The following is a 17,009-nucleotide window of genomic DNA, read 5'->3' as shown; positions in this document are numbered from 1 at the left end:
TGGTGGCTGAATACCAATTTTGTATAACTTAGATGGCAAAGGCCACGTTCTGCCAATTTTCTGTCTACATTATTCTCACAATCTGATTGGTTTGAGTAGCTACCTGGTCAGAATAGATCCCCAACTTTCTCGTTATGCAGCCAGATCTTCAGCAGCCTAATTAGTTTTAAAAAAAAACAAAAGCAGAATTCAATGCAAGCAGCTTCTCATCTTTCTTTTGCAACCTGAACATAGTTTTGTTGTTAAAGGACATAACTAACTTCACTTAGTTTGATATACAGCTTGAGCAAGCCTTAGAAAACAATTAGTGCATCGTTCACATGGACTAAACTGATTGAATAATTACTCAAATGGTCAGTAATGGAATACATAGGGTTATCTCTTGGCTAATCCTCAAGTAATGGAATTGGTGTATCTCTGATTTTTCTCTTAGCAGTTCCCAATGTACAGAAGAACGAGACAAAAGTGATTATGGGAAGTAGGGGGAACCACTGGAGGCCAGCAAGGGAAAGGAGGCCTTATCTTAAGCAATTAATCAAGAAACTCATATTGTGGGACAATTATTCAAACCTAATTCTAAAACAGCTTTAGAGCCCCAGGTCCTGAGATTTTTTTCAGAATTTTGTCAAGGTCATTCTGCACGCTGGGGGCAGACACTGCATCAGAATGAAGACGGCTGGCTAAAAGTGACTGTTGAGTGCTACATGTGTAAGAGTGAGTGAGTAGAAAGTGCAACCTCACACATTGTTTATGAGAGGCTTGTAGCAGTTGCAGTTATTCACCGAGGGTGTGTGGGGTTTTATGGTTCTGGAATGAGAGGATAGATTGAAATTTGGATATGGGAGACTTTCACAGAGATAATTAATTTCTGTGGATCTCTGTTCCCAGGTACAGAAGACACTATATTAAAAATTTGTTTTTACTTCATTACACAACATTTATGCAGTAGCCTTATGTTATGTGTCCTCATACCACCCTGCTTCGGACAGCAGTCATCCCTTCTCTCTCCTGGCATTGGTAGGATTCCCACATCTTTGAGTCTGTTTTCTCCAGTTACTCCACTGTTTGATGGTTAGCTTAGTTGTGATGTAAAAATGTGTTCCGGTAGTTGCAGCAGTATAAGAATTTTTTATTTGCATAGTTTTGTGAATATAGCTACTAAAACAGTGGGCTTGCAAAGGCCTTTAACCTTTTTTTGTGCTTGGTAACAGCTCTACAGCTCCGAGTGTGTCTAACAGACTGCACTGATTGCTCGATTTTCAGCCTTTGAACTCACTTGGAAGTGAGATTTATTTGAGGGTGTTGCTGTGATCCATGAGGTCCTGGAAATAGAAGCAGTAGATTGTAGTAGACATCTCTGAAAAATTATAAGGTCAACCTAAGAAGCAGAGGTTTTAAATTGGATGTGGTTTAAATTTTCCCATGCCCTCCTGTATTTTGCTACTCACTCAAGTGAGAAGCTGCCCGCAGAATTATTACTCAGCATGATCGCCCCATGCTCTTGTAGCACTTTGCCAGTGGTGCTGACAGCAGCATTTTGAAACTGACTTAGAATAGGGCTATCCTATCCAGTTTCAAATGACTGTTGAGTGCCGCCTGAGAAGTGCTACTGTGTATATGTATAGGCAATCACTGCCTGATTGTTTTCCTACAGGCCCTTTGCAGGGAAGGGTTAGAAAGAGACACATGGTGGAGGGAGGAAGGCAGAGGCAGACCAAAAGACAGGGAGAGACGTGCTCAATAGGATTTGTAGCTTTAAGAAAACCCTTCTGAAATAAACCCTTTCCTTTATTGAAGCTTTTCTCCCGCTTAGTCAGCCAAGTCCCATTTGAAAGTGCTGAGAAGGAAATTCCCATCCGAAAACAGACTAGTTTAATTTTGTCAAGCTTTATTAAACCTTTATCACCAGTTACTTCCTTCTATGCCAGATCAAGAAGATTGCTTTTGTTCATGGGCACATATTGCATCATAGAATCATAGAATGTCAGGGTTGGAAGGGACCTCAGGAGGTCATCTAGTCCAACCCCCTGCTCAAAGCAGGACCAATCCCCAATTAAATCATCCCAGCCAGGGCTCTGTCAAGCCTCACCTTAAAAACTTCTAAGGAAGGAGATTCTACCACCTCCCTAGGTAATGCATTCCAGTGTTTCACCACCCTCCTAGTGAAAAAGTTTTTCCTAATATCCAACCTAAACCTCCCCCACTGCAACTTGAGACCATTACTCCTTGTCCTGTCCTCTTCTACCACTGAGAATAGTCTAGAACCTTCCTCCCTGGAACCACCTCTCAGGTAGTTGAAAGCAGCTATCAAATCCCCCCTCATTCTTCTCTTCTACAGACTAAACAATCCCAGTTCCCTCAGCCTCTCCTCATAAGTCATGTGTTCCAGACCCCTAATCGTTTTTGTTGCCCTTCGCTGGACTCTCTCCAATTTATCCACATCCTTCTTGTAGTGTGGGGCCCAAAACTGGACACAGTACTCCAGATGAGACCTCACCAATGTTGAATAGAGGGGGACGATTACGTCCCTCGATCTGCTCGCTATGCCCCTACTTATACATCCCAAAATGCCATTGGCCTTCTTGGCAACAAGGGCACACTGCTGACTCATATCCAGCTTCTCGTCCACTGTCACCCCTAGGTCCTTTTCCGCAGAACTGCTGCCTAGCCATTCGGTCCCTAGTCTGTAGCTGTGCATTGGGTTCTTCCGTCCTAAGTGCAGGACCCTGCACTTATCCTTATTGAACCTCATCAGATTTCTTTTGGCCCAATCCTCCAATTTGTCTAGGTCCCTCTGTATCCTACCCCTGCCCTCCAGCGTATCTACCACTCCTCCCAGTTTAGTATCATCCGCAAATTTGCTGAGAGTGCAATCCACACCATCCTCCAGATCATTTATGAAGATATTGAACAAAACCGGCCCCAGGACCGACCCCTGGGGCACTCCACTTGACACCGGCTGCCAACTAGACATGGAGCCATTGATCACTACCCGTTGAGCCCGACAATCTAGCCAACTTTCTACCCACCTTATAGTGCATTCATCCAGCCCGTACTTCTTTAACTTGCTGACAAGAATACTGTGGGAGACCGTGTCAAAAGCTTTGCTAAAGTCAAGAAACAATACATCCACTGCTTTCCCTTCATCCACAGAACCAGTAATCTCATCATAGAAGGCGATTAGATTAGTCAGGCATGACCTTCCCTTGGTGAATCCATGCTGACTGTTCCTGATCACTTTCCTCTCATGTAAGTGCTTCAGGATTGATTCCTTGAGGATCTGCTCCATGATTTTTCCGGGGACTGAGGTGAGGCTGACTGGCCTGTAGTTCCCAGGATCCTCCTCCTTCCCTTTTTTAAAGATTGGCACTACATTAGCCTTTTTCCAGTCATCCGGGACTTCCCCCGTTCGCCACGAGTTTTCAAAGATAATGGCCAATGGCTCTGCAATCACAGCCGCCAATTCCTTTAGCACCCTCGGATGCAACTCGTCCGGCCCCATGGACTTGTGCACGTCCAGCTTTTCTAAATAGTCCCTAACCACCTCTTTCTCCACAGACGGCTGGCCATCTATTCCCCATGTTGTGATGCCCAGCGCAGCAGTCTGGGAGCTGACCTTGTTAGTGAAGACATAGGCAAAAAAAGCATTGAGTACATTAGCTTTTTCCACATCCTCTGTCACTAGGTTGCCTCCCTCATTCATTAAGGGGCCCACACTTTCCTTGGCTTTCTTCTTGTTGCCAACATACCTGAAGAAACCCTTCTTGTTACTCTTGACATCTCTCGCTAGCTGCAACTCCAGGTGCTATTTGGCCCTCCTGATTTCATTCCTACATGCCCGAGCAATATTTTTATACTCTTCCCTGGTCATATGTCCAACCTTCCACTTCTTGTAAGCTTCTTTTTTTATGTTTAAGATCCGCTAGGATTTCACCGTTAAGCCAAGCTGGTCGCCTGCCATATTTACTATTCTTTCGACACATTGGGATGGTTTGTCCCTGTAACCTCAGGAAATTGTCCCCTACGCTTTCCAAAAACTTCCTGGATTGTCTATGCACTGCTGTATTGCTATCCCAGCAGATATCAGGAAAAGTCACCCATGAGAACCAGGGTGTGCGATCTAGTAGCTTCTGCGAGCTGCCGGAAGAAAGCGTCATCCACCTCATCCCCCTGGTCCGGTGGTCTATAGCAGACTCCCACCACTACATCACTCTTGTTGCTCACACTTCTAAACTTAATCCAGAGACATTCAGGTTTTTCTGCAGTTTCGTACCGGAGCTCTGAGCAGTCATACTGCTCCCTTACATACAGTGCATCTTCGGCTACATCCCAATGGATGAAAGAGTTTTCCTATTCATAGTAGGAACACATCACTTTTGGTTCAGAATGCTGACTTCTGTGGTGTATATCATCTACATGTATACACAAAAGGTATGGTGGCTATTGAATTGTAGTCACAAACTGGAGTTGCATGTATCATTCTGTGTTGACATTTGGCTGATTAAGGACATTGACTTGGATGGAACACAAAAAAATCCCTAAGTGTTGTTGATGGGCTGCTGATGTCTTTAAAGAAATTACTCAGTGTACCTATTGCCAACAGCTGGAGTACACAATAAACCCTGCTGGATATGGTTTAGATAATAGACTGCTTTCCCTCTGGGGAAAATAGTGACTTGTTTGCTTGCTTTATAAGGGAGAATGAAATGAGAATTTCTGGTCAATGGCAACAGTTTTTGAAATTGCCATGACTTGTTTCCAGCTGTGGCAATCTGAAAAGATACTGAAGCTTCACTTGTCTCAGTCCATACAGTCAGTGGAGCTTTGCCAGTTTTCACTAGCTGAGGATCAAGTCCTTAATTTTTGTGTCTCATTCAATTCCTATATTAAAAATAGTCTCCCCTGTCTGACTTGCTAGGCTTTATGAAGTGTGCTTGAGATCTATTTGGACAGTACTACGTTATTCATTGTTTCATTTGATTGTCTGATGGAGACTAGTGTTGCCAATTTTGGTTGGACGTATTCCTGGAGGTTTCCTCACATGATATAATCTTTAATTAAAAATTAATCTTTGATTCCTGGAGAGTCCAGGACAATCCTGGAGGACTGGCAATGTCTCTCGGCATGTGGACTTCCTTGTTTTTTCCAGTTCCCAAAAGTGAGCTAAGTGCTTTAAAGAACAAATATAGATGTTGTCCTTGCCCCCAAACAACTTCCTTCTAGTTTTCCATGTGACACAGCAAGTGAGGGTAACAAACAATAGGGAGAAGGACATATAGATGATTAACTTGAAAGTGAGAATTGTTGAACCCAAGCCAAAATCGTTGACGGTGATAAGGACACTTCTTTCCATCTCACTGAAGAGTTGATATGCTTGACTTTTTACAATACATTAACGTCTAGGTCGAAAATAAACTGTTCAGTGTATTGCAATGTTTTATTTATAATCTCTCAGGGTGACTGAAGTGCAGGTCTAACTGTTGCTTTAATTATCTAACTGAGGTTTAAATACCTTCTTCTGATTCAGTGTTCAGAAACTGCATTATCTAAGCCTGTGCTTGGATAAGTAAACTCAAGGTACTTGAATATTAACCTTAGTGGGAGGAAGCCTTATGCAAGTGTAAATATCTTGTCCTTCATTACCAATTTCCAAGAGCATCTGGTAGAGGTGTGCTTCCCAATACTCTATCTCTAGATCTAGGTTCTCATACCACACCTTTCACCATTGTATCTGAACTTTGAAGTTAGCTATTAATAACAGTGTAGAAATAGGTCAGTGGTTTCAGACTCCGATATCTACCATGCTCCCCCTAAAATGTGGAACACCTTTTTGAACTGATCTGTGCTGTTCATAACTGATCTGGAAAAAGGGGTGAATGGTGGGGTGGCAAAATTTGCAAACAATGCAAAATTACTCAAAATTGTTAAGTGCAAAGCTGACTATGAAGAGTTACGAAGGAATCGCATTAAACTGAGTGACTGGTGACAAAATGGCAGATGAAATTCAGTGTTCAGAAGTGCAAAATAATGCACATTGGAAAACATAATCCCAGCTATACATGCAAAGTAATAGGGTCTAAATTAACTGTTACTACTCATGGAAGAGATGTTGGAATTATTGTGGATAGTTCTCTGAAAACATCTGTGCGGTGTGCAAGGGCAGTCGAAAAAACTAACAGAGTTAGGAACCATTAGGAAAGGGATAGATAATGAAACAGAAAATATCATAATTCCACTATATAAATCCATGATATGCCCACACCTTTAATACTGTGTGTAGTTCTAGTTGCCTCTTCAAACAAAAGTATTCGAATTGGAAAAGGTGTAGAAAAGGGCGACAAAAATGGTTACGGGTATGGAACAGCTTCCATATGAGGAGAGATTAAAAGGGCTGGGATAGTTCATCTCAGAATATGCTGTATTTTGCTACTAACTCAAGCAAGAAACTGCCCGCAGAATTATTACTCAGCATGATCGCCCCATGCTCTTGTAGCACTTTGCCAGTGGTGCTGACAGCAGCATTTTGAAACACAGGCAAAATAAGCAAAAGGAAATATTTCTTCACCCAACACACAGTCAACATGTAGAACTCATTGCCATGGGATGTTGTGAGGCAAAAAGTATAACTGGTTCAAAAAACAATTAGATAAGTTCATGGAGGACAGGTTCATCAGTGGCTGTTAGCCAAGGTGGTTGGGGACACAACCGCATGGTCTGGGTGTCCCTTAACCTCCAACTGCCAGAAGCTGGGACTGGACAGTGGGATGGATCACTCAATAAATTATCCTATCTGTTCATTTCCTCTGAAGCTTCTGGCACTGGCCACTGTCAGAGACAGGATACTGGGCTAGATGGACTATTGATCTGACCTGGTATGGCTGTTCTTATAATCATGATAATGCTGCCAGCGTCTCCTTTTTCATATCTCTCCTTAAGACCTACGTCTGCCACAGCACCTATAGGAAATCAGCTAAATAATGATGGCTAGGTTGAAGGACAGATTGGGCATAGCTGACTCTTACTTCAAATATTTGTAATAGCAAAATAAAGAAAACACGTGCAAATATGTTCATTAATATAATAAGTGCATGCCTCGGACTATATCATCTTTCCTACCCTCTGTTTGTCTTAACAGCTTGTAAACTCTTCAGGACAGACTTTGCATGCATTTGTATAGTGTCTAACACAATCGAGCCCTGATCCTGACTGGGGCTTCTTAGCTCTACTCCGATATTCAATAATAGTTTGTCTCTTCAATATTCAGAGTACCTGAATGCCTACAGGGAGGTTAGGAACTCATTTGTGAATGAAACCTAGGAAATTCAAGAATGTCAGATAAGAATTATTTGGCTAGCTTAGCTACTGCTAGCATAGTGTAGTAAATAGCCAGTTTGATTCTGGGCTAGCAAGAATAAGTAGTTTACATATGAAATATTATAATGTTAATGAATGGATATCCTTAATACTGGATAGTAATAAGAGTCTGACATAAAATATTGTATTTTCAGCTGTAATGGCATAGAGCTATGTAAGGGAATTTATGTATAAAGCTCTTTTAAAAGGTGTATATGAATTCAGTGTTTGTTTTTAGTAAGATCTGTGATACTTATTCCTCATTTTAAAAGTTTATCCGATAAGATTAGAAACGTAGGTGAAAAGGTTGACCATCTGCTTCACTTTGTCAAGAAAAATACATATAAAACCCTGGTATTACTTTTGAGAATTGTAAGATACAAATAGAAACTCTGTGGGTTTCAAGTCTTTAGATCATAAATTTGATCTTTGCAAGAGGAACAATACAGAATCTTAGATGTAATAGAATTCTCTTCCAGAATTACTTACAGGAAGATTATTAAAATACTCTAGATATTGACATTGTCTAAAGAGATCTACTTGTGCATATTTCTATAAAGGGAAAAAAAAACACCTTAATACACAATATTACCATAGCTAGGCCCTATTATACTATTGTAATCATAGCTTAACCAAGAGCGGTGATTAACGATGGCAATTTATTGTATCTGACGAGGGGAGAAAATAGGAGATGTTGTCGTTATCATAAATCATATCATAAATAACCAAAGAGAAGCACTCAGAAAGCTTGTGTGGTGTCAGCAGCAAGGCCTTTCAGGCACGTTAGCCCAGGATGTAGCCATAGAAACCCCAAAGTCATATTGTTATCTTAGTCTTGCTGCAGTTATGTGATACAACAGTATTAACATATAGATTAGGCCATTTATAATACTAGGTGTCATTTCAGGTTGGCTTGCTTATATAGCATTTTAGTTTTTTATTGTGCAGAATGTTAAGGAAACACTGCATTTTTACAGGTCAGTATATAGCGATTTATAACACATCAGCTTCACACCTCTGTCGGTCCTGCTAATGTACTCTGTTATTGATTGGTTGTACTGTCTGAATTGTCATTGCCTAATTAGCTTGTCTTTGCTAATAATTTCATTTTAAAACAGTCAAATATGTTCTTTTAAAGAAAGAAAATGTAAACCCATGTGCATGTACTGTACTGAGTTGTGTGCAGAGTGTCTTTCTATTGGAGCATAGGTAGGACAATGAAGTGAGGGAATTAAACTATTACAAAAAGCATGCAAAATCTGTTTGTATTTGTAATTTGTCACTGAGGCCTTTGACTCCAATGCTGTGTATTTTAGTAATTGCCTCCGAACAAGGGGACTTTGAGTACACTGTAGCTTGGATATCGCAGGGAAGAAACGTTATCAAAAATTATTTGGAATGATGCCAAACAAACCAAAAAAAACAAAAATAAAGACCCAAGTACAATATTGTGTTGTCTATAGGGAGACTGTTCCCAAGCTTTTTATTTTGTGGGTCACTTCTTAAGATAGACATCTTTTTATGGCTCCTTTCTCTTCCAATCCATAGCAGCTATGGGACTCATAATATTATATATATATTATATGTGTATATAAGGCCTATGTTATGGGGGCAAAGTAAAAGTAAATTCTTTCCTCTCTGGGACCATTTTATTTTTTAATATAGATTCTCATATTTTTGCCTGCAGTATATTGCACGAATGTAGGATGTTTATTTTGTAAGGTTAGATAGAGATTGTGAACTTCACTGATAACAATCTGCCACACTTTGTTTTTCACTCCTTACCAGGAAATTGGGTGTGTCATTTAAGAAGTCTGGGTAATGTAGTCTGACAAACATTTCCTGTTGTGTGAAATATTGTAATTAGAACCACCACTAGTGGGCATTCAAAAAAACTACGTGCACATATTATACTTACAGCTGAAAGCTCCCAATGCTCTAAGCTCTTAGCCATTTCAGTTTATTTCTGGCTTACTGCGTATTTGCTGCTACTCCTGCTTTGGTCTCCACAAATTTGATTGTGCTTGACTTTATTCCTAGGCTTGGCAGATTCAATTTTTTAAAATAATTTCGACATATATCAGTGTTTTAAGTATTTTTTTTCAACTTTTGTCAATTTAAATGTTCACAGTTGCAAGAAATTATGAGAGGGGTCAGAAAATAATTATTTAATGACAGTAGACGTTGACATTCAAAAAGTTACATCTTTATAACGGTTAAAACACAAATAGTCAACTTCATATGTCAAAATATACAATGTAAATATCCTTAAATGGAATTCCAATAAATTCTCAAGCAGCATTTTTCTTACTTTGCCTATTTGTACATTTCATTTATTATTGATGGAATTGGTTTGTCTGTACAGTGAAATTGACATTTACCAACAAAAATCTATTCCTTCCCTTTATACCAAAGAAACTTACAGAGAACTGACAGAGAACACAAAGAAGGCATGCAGGGTGAAAAGTGATGTTGTTTTTTATCTTAATTGGTCTGGAAATTCATAAGTCATGGACTGGGCTACAGTTAGCATCAATGTTTGAAGACCAATGGATGTTTCACCACTGTAACAGAAGGGGCTCCTTACACCACCTGGAAGTACTTTGACATCTTGAGAGCTACGGGTAGAGGATTGACAAAGGAACGTGAAGCCTGTCAGCTCTGTTGAACAGCTTCCAGTCGAGCCCAGATTAATACTACAGAAAGTTAGCATCTAAATCTTGGGCCAAGATTTTCAAATACGACTATTAATTTTGGATGCCCCAATTTTTTGGTTATTTAACTGATACACCTTAAACAAGGGCTGATTTACAGAAAGTGTTGAGCACCTGCTTTCTGAAAATCAGGTCCCTTTAAGGTGCTTAAGTTAGGCACCCAGAATCACTAGCCACTCTTGAAAAATCTTGATTTCAGTATATATATGTGTGGTTTCAATCCAGTGGACAGATGTCTACAGTATAACGACTCTTATCACAGATGAAGGGAACTTATTGGCAGGCTCAACACAAACCTCAAGTCTCAAAGAAAACAAACTTCCCTTCTTCCCTGCCCCCAAAGGTGGTCCCGAGAATGACAGATTGAGGAACACTAGTGGTGTGGTGTGAGGGAAGTCTGCCAACACTGTATCTATTTTGTAGATAAATTGTTGGCTTCGGTCTCTAATTCTGGTCACTTGGTACTTTTGATAAGTATTGAAATGTACCAAATTCACAGAAGTAAACGTGGCATCTTTTTAAGTTCATATTTCACAGTAAGAATCTTGGTGAGGGAGGTTTAGATTTAATATGCTTTTAGGAAGTCAGGATATTATTTTGCTACTCTTCTATCAATTTCTTTAATGAGTACAAGCACATTTTCTAGGGAAATGCCATAGTTATTACAAGTTAGAGAGAGAAAAGCTATTGTGCCATAAGAAAACAACATTCAACTTTTAACAAATGTCTAGTACTTTGATTTAGATAATATAGTGGCTAGGATGTTATAGTTAGATTCATTCTAAGTCCTTGTCTTCAATAGCTTAAAACTTTTCCCCAAAATTATCTTTTGGCTTAATCTCATGCTTTATCTTGGGCAATAGGTGAGTGTGTGTGTTTTTGAGTTTGAAGAAAATCGTTCAGCCATTATTGAGTCAGGGCATGAAAAAACATTTTTCACATGTTAGGAAAAATTGCCAGTTTTTTTCTTGCTCTTGACTAGCTTGAAATTGGTTCAGAATATAAAATTTTAATCTTGACCTGGAGCTGGTCCTCAGTGAGGAATGTGTGCTTTGTCAGGTTAGAGGAAAATGATTAGGAAATAGAGAGTGAGTATTTCTGTTTCAGGTCTGCTAAATTACCTCCGTTCATGAATACCACATTCACTTAAAATTAAGAAATGTACAAGTGAAAATAGCATACCAGACATGTAGGGTCTGCTGTCTACCATGCTAATCAAAATGTAACTTTGAATAGAGCTGAATGTTTCTTCAGCCTTGAGACTCTCTCTGCACACAGCCAGCTGGTCCTCCTATGTAGCCCGTTGAAGGAAGGAACAGAAAGGGCTCAACAAGTCTGCCAGCCTTATTGCCAGACTCTGACATTTGCCATCGCAACACTTGGGTGCTCCCCCAGTGCACTACACAGTGGGAAATACCTGCAGTGAACAGTCCAGTATGTTAAATAAATGTGCCTTTATTTAGCACCTTTGCACTCTTTTAGGAAAGAAAAGAGTGCAAACTCTGCTAAAATGTTGTGGGTAAGATTTTAAATATAAAAAAGACAAGCACTTACCGATCTCATAGAAACTATCTGATCTCTTTAACATACTTTAATAATTTATCTTACTGGGTCTGGTATGGTGTATTTCGGAGGTTAAAGCTATCACTAAATATAATAAGACAAAATTCATGCAAATAAGCAGTGTTAGTTTATATGGAAACTAACTGCCTGGCCTTTTTGCATTCAATATCTTAACAGTAACATTGTATCAGTTTGGTTTTGTTCATAATAGTAAAAGCATTGTTGGTATGTTCTGTTCAGTGTGTATTGTCTGTCCACCTCTGTGCCAGTATCAGAGGATATGATTCTGCCACAGCTCTCAGCTGAGGGACCTCTGTTCTACATAGGTACATATTTGGCTTTTATCACCACAGTATATGAGCATCTCACAATAATTAAATAATGTTTGATTCTCCATTTGATAAATGGCAACTGAGACACAGGATAGGTTACGTGACTTATCCACTGTCACATAGTAAGTATGTAACTGAGCCAGGAGCTGAACAGAGTCTTGTGTCCCGGTCCAGTGGTATGTCCGCTAGACTCTCCTGCCTTCAGCTTGTGAGCTTGTGCTCTGAGCTCTGGAGATCCTAAGTATAATAGCCGGTTATGTCCAAAAGTATGGTTATTGTATATGCATGTCATTATTTTCCCTACTTGAAGTATGAATGTAGGCTGTTGCATCCCTCTTAATTCCAGAGTTTAGTGCATTCTCCCCTCAATCTCCTGCCTCCCCATTTGATAGCTGCCTGCCACCTTTTCATCTTACCTTCACCTGAAAGAATAAAACTCGGCCTTCTCTGTATTAGGCAGCTAGGGGTTGCTGAAAGAGTAGTGCAACTAGCCCTACCACTAGCCCTGTCTCAGAAATCAAGACAGTTTCTGTGCTACTGTGCCTTTGTGTCAACTTTAAGGACAAACAGTCTTAACATCACCATGAACTTGGAAACTCATCATAGAAGTGCTGAGAGCTGCTGTCCTACTGCTGAGCCACAGCCAAATTAACAAGATATGTATTCAGAAACCACTTGGCCTTTAAGAGTATGTCAACACAGCAGCTGGGAGGGAGGGAGACACATGCTAGCTCTGCTCAAGCTAAGTGCTGAAAATACCAGTGTGGCTGCAGCAGCACAAGCTAGCTGCCAGAGGGGGTCAGAAGGGTTTGTACTTGGGCAACTACCCCAAGCCACCACCCAGGCTGCTCCTGCCGTGCTGTTGTTTTTAGCTTGAGCTGAGCTAATGCATGTCTGTTTACCCGCGCTGGGAAGCATTCCCCCCAGCTGCTCTGTAGACATACCCTAGCAGTCCATGTTGCTGTACAGAAACATGGTGCACAAAGGAAGAAACGTTGTGCCTCTTTAAATGCATTTGTTAAATAAAGTTCAGCAGCTTTAATCTTTTGCTGATTTAAATCTGTTCAGCTTAAATAAAAAATTCCAACATTCATCAAATGAGGCCATCGTTTAAAAATGTTGACGCTTTCTTACTGCTTCTACTGACACTTTTCTAGTACCTTCTATCCAAGGATCTCAAATACTACGTTTATGCTAAGCCTTACAAAATGACTGGGAGGTAGGTGAAATTATCCTTATTTTACAGATGGGGAAACCAAGGTACATAAAGATGGTGACTTGCTCAAGGTCAGAGAGCAGTTCTGTGGCAGAGCCAAAATAGACCTCAGATCCACTGGCTCCCATGCTTGTTCCTTAACCTAAAGATAATCCATCCTTCCTTTCACGAATGTGAGAGACTGTCCACATTAGGTAGGATCAGGCAGTGTACAAGCTTCCCTCATCTCTCTTCTAATACACTACATTCAGAATTGCTGTCCTTTAATAGTGGACTGCACAAGAGTAATGGGCTGACTGCTGTCTGATTGTTTGACATGGGTGGTGGAGAAATTCACATTCACAGTCAGACTGAGAGTACTGAGCTACATTTGAACCAAGATACTATAGAGGTGAACAGCTAGTATAATAAACAATTTCTCAGTATAGCCTTAGTAATGCATGTATTAATATTGATTCAGCACTCTCTTGACTTACAAAAATATCTGTAATCTTGAAAAACCTCCCAAACACCTCTAGTCTCCTTTCATTGCAGGAGAGAGTTATTAGGGCAGATGGCTGAGGTGATATCCATTTGACCTGTAGATGCTGACTCAGGAGCAGTAGTGTTCATAAGGTGGTTGTAGATAGAGGGAGATCACAGCAAAAGAGAGTTAAAAACAGTTCAGTTTACAATGGATTGCACACTGAATGGTGCTTGGTAGTGACTGATATAGCTAAGGGTGAAAAATAGTTGCATTATAATCCATCCCCCCACATTTTCAAATACTCATAGTATTGTCAAGCAAATTACCTTTTCAGAGTGACATTTTTCCATACTTGATCTTTGCCCCAGTGCGCATTTGTTTGAACGAAAATGGTCCGATAGTTTTTTGACTGAGAGGACAGTTGAGAGATCAGACTTTCTCTATTAAAAAATCGTGCCTTTTTTTCCACCCAGACCACAGCTAAAATGGCTCAGGTATGAAAACTGCCCACTGGCAGGAAAATAGCCCTCATGGAGGATCAGTACATGGCCTTGTTCCAAGTGAAATTTGGGTTTCATTTGACTGAAATATGGGTGTTTCCAAATTGCCACCTGAGCAGGTCCAAAGAGCACTGTGTGTGTCAGTAGTAGGGCTGGCCATAAAACCACACTTCCATTTTACAAAATAAAATTTGAGGTTTTGACATATTTTTGTTCCACCATAGAATAAAAACTTGAGAGCTTTTGAAAATGTTCACAAAAAGAGAGACTGACCCATCCCAGAATAGCCAATAGTTCAGTAGTTAAGGCATTGATGTGGGAGACCCAGGTTCAAATCTGTACTCCAAATCAAGCAGAGCAGGGACTTGAATCTGGACCTCTCACATCCCAGGCGACTGCCATAAACATTTGTCTGTTGGCTGTTGTAGGGTGGGGATTGCTGTCTCTCTATTTGGTTCTAACCAGAAATTCCATACTGTACCTGAGAAACCTTCCTGACAAGTTTTGTTGAAACTGGCCATTTCCATAAAAACATTGTTCCAACAAACCAGTATTTTCCAATGAGAAATGTTTTGTCAGAAAAATTCCCAACCAGCTCGAGTCATTAGTTAAATGCTTATGAACCTCCGTAGTCCCCTGAATTGTTCTGAACTTGCCCATACAATTTTCCAGGCAGTCACAGTTCTTATAAAAAGGATGGTGGGTTGTTCTCTTACCATGGCTTCATGGTTTACAACAATGTGCATGAGAATAGGAGCCAAGAGGCACTCAGTTCTAGTCTCGCTTTTACAAACTGAGCTTTAATAGTTTCTGCACTTCCCAACCCTCATTTACTGAGACCTCACTCAAATCCCAGTGGCGATAAAATATCATCACCCTATTTTACAGATAAGGCAACTAAAGTTCCAGCGGGTTAAGTGAGTCACCCAAGGTCATGTAGAAAGTATGTGGTGGAGCTGGAACTAGACCCCAGATATCTGCTGTGATGGACTGAAAGACTCAGATTGAATATGTAAACAGGTTGGAAATGTTTAGGTACTGCTCTGATAGATGCTAATAAAAGACCCTAAGATGGGTAGGTTATCTCAGACCTGCATCTCCATCTGAGTTCCATTTATTGGCTTTCCAGGCAGGATTTCAAAAATGGAAGCTTCTTTTGGCTGCATGTGGACTTAATGTGTCTTGTAGGAGTAGGAGTTTGCTCTTTGTAATTGTACAAAATTCCTGCCTCCATTCCCTAAACTGTTATGCAGAACCCTATGCAGCGTTGGCTATTCCACTTAATTTCAAAAGCTGTAATAGTTCCATGTTGCTGTATGGATATAATGTGAGAGGTGCCTGGGATGAAAGAAGTTCTGTCAATGTCAGATATTCCACCATTCTCTGTTAGGGCATGCTATATCACCTGTTTAACTGGGATACTGAGTGGAAATCTTTGGCACGGGAATGATTGGTTTTCCTAGTAAATGTAAATATCTTTCAAAACCCTTTTCAACCTATGAGCAATGTTGGTTGCTGTAGCTTTTTTTCTTGTTTTCAATTAATGCAAAATATACTTCCACGTACCTAATTTTATCCATATAAAACATTTTGTGTCAACCCTAAAAGGAGAATGATAACATTCCTTGCCTCTCGTATCATTTTGGATTTGGCTGTGTTGTGTTTTCACTCTTGTAGCCTTGATAAGTAGATAGTTTTGACTTTAAAGTGCAATGTTGCTGTTGAACTTCATCTTGTTTTCTTTTTACTTAGGGTATTTAAAACAAAAATAAACTGCTGATGGGGACCCATGCATAATGGGCCTGGGAGGAAATAGACACAGCACCCAACAGCGTGGTTGCCATCGATGCTGTATAATGATCTAATATTTATTCCTCCTTCATCTCATGCCAGTTTGGAACATAAGGGCAGAGCTTATTCATACAGCAAGGCAGACAGAGATTGAAACTGATTTGATGATCCTGAAACATAAACCATCATTTAGATCTATTTGTAGCCAGTGCAGACTCAGTCAACAGTGATCTGTCAGTTTTCCCCTCTAATATTTAAAAAATAGGATGTGAATGCCCAGCCAAGCAAACCTAACTCCCTAACACTTTCTGTTTTTCATGGAAGGCTTTATACTCAAGCAAAGTTTCCACTCTGGGCTGGCTGCTGTAAATCCTCTGGGCCCTGGCAAAAGCCAGAATTGCCAGCTTATTTTACTTAATTTGTGATGCTGGCAAGATTCAAGCTTTAGCCCAGGACTCTTGACTCAACTCTCCTAAATCAGAGTATTGACATATTGCAGTAAAGAAACATCAGCTCAGAAAACCTGAAAATAAACTCTTCCAAAAGGATTTTTTTTTAAAGAGCATCTTATTAAATGGCTTTAAACAATTCCAGCATTTTATTTCAGTTTTTAAATATTTATTAAAAAGACAACCTGCTCATTTAAAAAAGGCAGATTTTTTTATACTTCACCATAATAAACAATTTGTACTGTGTCCTACATCCAAGAGTCTTAAAACACCTTCCAAAAATAATATAAACCTCACCATACCCCTGTGAGAAAAGATAAATGTACCATTTTTGCAGCTGGGTAAACTGAGGCATGGAGGTTAAGTGAAGTAGTGCTTGTGTACATGGGGAAAATTTACTTATTTAAGACTGTCCACATGGGGTATTGTACTGGTAGCAGTATGATCACATCACTATAGTTATGCTGGTAAAATTTCCCCATGTACACAAACCCTTCTTGGCAGACAACAAATATTATGGGTAGAGCTTAGTCCTCTGTTTTAATCATTAGGCTATGCTGTTTCAAGAAAAACATGGAGAAAGTATGTTTAAGTGGACAAAAAGTCTCATGTCGGGAGCTATATG

General features: G+C 40.0%; 1 protein-coding gene across 2 annotated transcripts in view; it reads left to right on the top strand.

Annotated features, from left to right (window-relative positions):
• TAF3 (TATA-box binding protein associated factor 3) overlaps positions 1-17,009 on the top strand; it is a 140,346-nt gene that overhangs the window by 92,803 nt on the left and 30,534 nt on the right. The gene's annotated exons all lie outside the window — the stretch shown is intronic.

The sequence above is a fragment of the Eretmochelys imbricata genome, chromosome 1 (genome assembly GCF_965152235.1).
Source record: "Eretmochelys imbricata isolate rEreImb1 chromosome 1, rEreImb1.hap1, whole genome shotgun sequence".
In the NCBI taxonomy this organism is placed as follows: domain Eukaryota; kingdom Metazoa; phylum Chordata; order Testudines; family Cheloniidae; genus Eretmochelys; species Eretmochelys imbricata.
The sequence above is the reverse complement of the archived record's forward strand: the minus strand, read 5'-3'. Positions and strand labels throughout refer to the sequence as shown.